Source organism: Elephantulus edwardii, unplaced genomic scaffold (genome assembly GCF_000299155.1).
Source record: "Elephantulus edwardii isolate Elephantulus edwardi_28Jun2011 unplaced genomic scaffold, EleEdw1.0 scaffold00284, whole genome shotgun sequence".
NCBI lineage: Eukaryota > Metazoa > Chordata > Mammalia > Macroscelidea > Macroscelididae > Elephantulus > Elephantulus edwardii.
The window spans coordinates 2,708,227-2,713,519 of NW_006400034.1; positions in this window are offsets into that span (position 1 = coordinate 2,708,227).

Genomic DNA, 5,293 nt, shown 5'->3' on the forward strand with positions numbered 1-5,293 from the left:
AAGAAAGAACACCACCACAGCGCATATCTAAATCTCGCCATGCTTTGCCTAGACTGTCTCCTTGACCGAGACCTCTAGGCATCTCACTCTTTTCAGTTTAGCCACTGGTTGGTCTGGGAATCAGCTTGGAAAACCACTCATAGCGAAGAATGCTATGGAATTACTTCTTTTCCATCCTTCTTTTGTCTCCTCAATATCAAATTTTGGGGATCTCTGGTAGCCTAGTGGCAAGAAGCTGTGCTGCAATCTCAAAGGCATGGGGTTGGAGGCCATCAGCCTCTCTGCCGGAGAAGGATGGGCAGTCGTCTCCTCCCGCTGGAGGGTCAGCTATGGGTTGGTTCTGACTCTATGGTACACAATAACAACAAAACCACAACAATGGTGAGGTTGGCTCGGGATTGGTCAAGGTTCAGAACTATTGTTCAAAGGGTTGCTATGAGTTACAGCCAGCCCAACAGCACATAACAACAACAGTCCAGGAAAGACATCTGGATTGATTTTACCTCCTTGTAACCATTCCATTTTTAATAAGTTTTTAAGACAGCATTTACTTAGTCCTTTCCATTAAGTCCACTGTCCCAGATGGTGGATAAGCACAAAGACAGATCAGATGGTTTCAAGGTTTCTCACTCACCAAGGACCCTGTCTACACACTGTCTTAACCACTGACGTAACATACTTCTGGCACCCTGGCACTCTGTCACCCAGTCACATGAGCGACAGTCCCAACTCAGATCTCACCCTGATGGGAAATTGCTATACTCTTCAATCTTAGACTAAAACGTTACCAAAACTTCCTGTTTTTCTACTTTACGACTCCCAGTAAATCTAGTCTTGATTTTTTTTTTTTCTCCTAACCAAAGAAACCCAACAAAACCAGAAAGCAAACCGGTTGCTGTGGAGTCTATTCTAATTTGTGGAAAATGTTTATGTGTCAGAGGGTATTGTATAGGGTTTCCAACAGCTGAGTTTCTCAAAAGTAGATTATCAAGCCTTTCTTCTTTTGTGTCAGTGAGGACTTGAACTGCCAACCTTTTGATTATCAATCAATCATATTAACTGTAGACTTCTAAGACGTTTCTGAGTCCAATGCTCTAGTTCTAAATAATTCCTACCACTGCTCCTCACTATTTTCTTCTTTTCCCAGAATCATTCTCAAACATAATCAGACTACCAGTGGGCTTACTTACGTAAATGCATCCTGTCACCCCAAAAGACAGTCACTGCTTCACATAATCCTTTTCTATACTGCTTGTTTCTGTGTCATATTCCCCATAACCACCCAAAGTACCTTTCTCAGCATTTTTAACTGGCTGTGTTTTCTCTGTCCCCTGAACTCTCAGAGCTTGGACAGTCTCTTCTCTTACGGTTTCTACTACTTTCTGCTTGAGATTATAGCTATCTGTTTTGCTGTCGAGTTGATTCTAACTTTTAGTGACCCCCTGGACAGTAGATCAGGATCTTGGGCTGTCCTGCACCACCCTCACAATCTCCACCATGCTAGAGGCCACTGTCACACTCACTGTGCCAATCCATCTTATTGAGGGTCTTCTCATCTTCCAGCGTCCAGCGCCTCCTGATAGCATGTTCAAAGTACGTGAGATGAAATCTCATTGGCCTTGCCTCTAAGGAGCACCCTGGAACTCCAATGCAGATTTGTTTGCTCTTTTGGAAGCCCATGGGATATTCAAAACTCTTAAACACCACCGCAGTTCAAAAGGCATCAGCTCTTCCTTACATAACCCTTAGATGAAATTGTGTCCTCTTCTGTTTATATATGGAAGGATAGTTCCTTTTGTATGTTGTGACTTTTCTGGGACAGCATTTAAATTTTTTTTTTTTGTCTTAAGATCTTTAGTTGCTAAGTTTTCTTTCTTCTTCCCTTTCATTACTGAATCTCTGGGGAGTACACACTTAAGAAAGGATGACTTTCCAAAAATGTCACTGCGGGCCTTTAAGATCTTTTCAACCATCTTTCTTCTTATTATTATTCTTTTTAATAGTGTTGTTGAGATAAATTTCATAAGCTATAAAATTGACCCACATAAAGTGTGCAATTTAGTGATTTTTAAATATATTTTTAGTTTTGCAACCCTTGCTGCTATCTCATTTTAAAACATTGTCATTATCTCAAAAGTATCTGCGTATCATTAGCAGTCATTCCCTGTTCTTCCTCCACCTGACGTGCAGACACTCACTAATCAGTCTCCGTCGCTGTGGTTATGAAGTGCCATTGAGTCAAGTACGACTGATGAACAGCTGATCTGAAGCCTGTCCTATCCTGTGCCAACCTCTTCTTGACCTTCTAGTGCCCATTGCTGCAGTCACTGTGTCTATCCATCTCATTGAGGGTCTTCCTCTCTTTCACTGACCTTTTATAGCATGATGTCCTTATCCAAGGAATATTCCCTTCTAGCAACATGCCCCCCCCAAATGTGTGGGATGAATCTTTGCCATCTTTGCATCCAAGGAACACTCTGACTCTGCCTTCTCCAAGATCTATGTGCCATCTCTTCAAACATGTCTCGTCTGGAAACTTCACTGCAATATATGGATATTTGTATTTGCTTTTGTATATCTTTTCAGAATTCATTGTGTTGTACCACTGTGCCAATACTCCATTCCTCTGCACTGCTGAATCATAACCTAGTGTACAGATACACGAAACCTCTTCTTTCTGATTCTCCAGTTTTTTGAGCTATGATTCATCACTTTTTTGGCCTATTCTCAGTAGTTCCTCCTTTGGGGGAAGATGCATCTCTTTTGAGGAGAGATTTAATGTTTCACCATAACTAGTTCCAAATTTGCTACAAATTCCAGTATTTGGAGGTCTTACAGATCTCTGTATGTGCTAATTATTTCCCCTTGCTGTTTTTTTCAGAGCATGATTCTGTGTGTCCATATGTTTTTAAAATACTGTGGCCTACTAATTAATCCCACATAATCTGCATAACTCGCCACTCTTCTCCACCAGCAGTCTAACCCTCTGGGATCTGAGTGCAGCTGTCCCTGCAGGTCCTCTCCACAGCCCATCCTGAACCCCTGAGCTTTAGCTCTGACCTTTATGTCTCGATGAAGCTCAGATCTCCCTGGATAAGTGAGACTCCTCGTGGTAGGAAAGTGATAAGTGTATTTACTCCCCTGGGTTCCTAGCTTCACTTAATTTTCCTGCTTAGCTAGTCCTTACTCTCATTAAGTGAAAGTACATTTTAAAAGATGATGGTTTTACAATTCAGTATTTTACAGATATATCTTAGCAGAAGTGCAACCAGGGTGCTCCTTAGAGGCAAGGAAGGTGAAACTTCATCTCATAGACTTTGTGCATGTTGTCGCTAGGGGGCCAGTCCTTCCTTGAACAAAGGAATCATGCTGGAAAAGTGGAGGCTCAGAGAGAGAAGAGCCTCCACAAGGTGGATTTGACACAATAAGTTCAGGTTTGGGAGCTCTGGTGGCCTAGTGGCAAGACGCTGCACTGCAATCCCAGAGGTATGCGATTCAAATCCACCAGATGCTCTGCTGGAGAAGGAGGGACAATCTCCTCCTGTACCAGTCAGATCTGATTTGACGGAACAGTAAAAATAATACAATAAAAATAATTTTTTTTTAAAAAAAAGGTTCACGTTTCTCAGAGATCACGAGCCTGGTGCAGATTCGTTGTTCAGAGGGTGGCTATGAAATGTAATTAACTCAACTAACACACAGCGACATATCTATCTATAGATAGCTCTATCTATTGTTGGTCCAGACTTATAATACAACAGAATGAAACACTGTGTATGTAACCTTGAACCATCCTTATAATTCTCTGATGTGTTTAAGCCCATTGTTGCAGTCACTGTTTCAATTTCTTGTTTATGGGTCTCCTGCTTTTTTTTTTTTTTTTAAATACAGAACACTCGATCTTTATTTGACAAAATCAGCATTATTAAAAGACGGGTAACAAAATCTGAGCTTCTATTGAATCGGACAGCATAATTCTACAGTGTCTAGAGTATTGTTGTTGTTGTTATTGTTGTCTAGAGTATTACAAAAGAAAAATCCACAGACTGAATAAGAGCATCACATGCAGATGACCCTGAAAAATCTACATCTGCAGGTGAGGTCCATCGTGTGCAGTGCGGAGGAGGAAAACCCTAGAGAAAACGCGACTGGCTTTCTGGGGGAGGTGCTTTCCCTTCTGTGGGGGAGGGAGTGGCGAGGAGTGGAGGGAGTCAAAGGCATAAAAGCAGGGTGGTTCTCCATTTCAAGACGGTAACCAAGAGATTTAAGTCATGGCACAAGGGCACCTTTGAGGAAAAGAACACCGTAACCAGAGTAGGCTCATTGCATAATTCTTTAGTAATATGTACAATTTTCAAGTAATGGAGGAGCGTAAAGAAAAGAATAATTTTACTTCAGCAGCGGCTATCCGTTCTTCTTCTCGCCCTCGGGGGCAGGATTTGTGTCACCATCACAGGGGCACTTTTCCATGCCTTTTTTTTTTTTTCCTGACTCTTTGCTAAGCATAATGTCCTTCTCCAGAGACAAGTCCCTCCTTATAACATATCCAAAGGAGGGTGACAAACTCTTGCTATCCTCATGTTTAAGTGTACAGACTTAATAATAAATGGATTTACTCCCCTGAGTTCCTAGCTTCACTTAATTTTCCTGCATTTCTGACTACATTTCTTCCAAAATAGATTTGTTCGTTCTTCTAGTAACCCATGATCAAGTTCATATTGTCTGTTAACATTCTAATTCTTCGGTCTTCCTGAGTCACTGTCCTGCTCTCGCGGACATATGTTGCTGTTGAGCTGGAAGTGATTGCTGGTTGACCTTCCAGCAGGGTTTCGAAGGCAGTAAATCACATGAAGAGCTTGTCCATCTTTCTCCGATGGATCGGCTGGTGGAGTCAAACCACATGCTTTGGATTGCCAGCACAACTCCTTATGCCTAGGTCACCAGAATTTTCTATCGTACATAAGGCTATTGGAGATGCCATGGCTTGGGTCAAGAACACTTGAGTCTTCAAAGTGACCATTGCTTTTTTAAACTCATAATGAGATTATGTGTCAAATGCAGCAAATTGGCCCAAGGTAATCTGTCATTTGATTTCTTGACTGCTGTTTCCATGGGTATTAATTGTAGATCAAAGTAAAATTAAGATCATAATGTTGTTGTTGTTGTTGTTAAGTGCCATAGAGTCACAGACAACCCATCGTGACCCTATGAATAAAAGTCTTGAACACAAAACTTTCATCTTTTCTTCAAGTTCATAAAGTTTCCAGAGGCAAGCTTTTTTGAAAGTGGATAC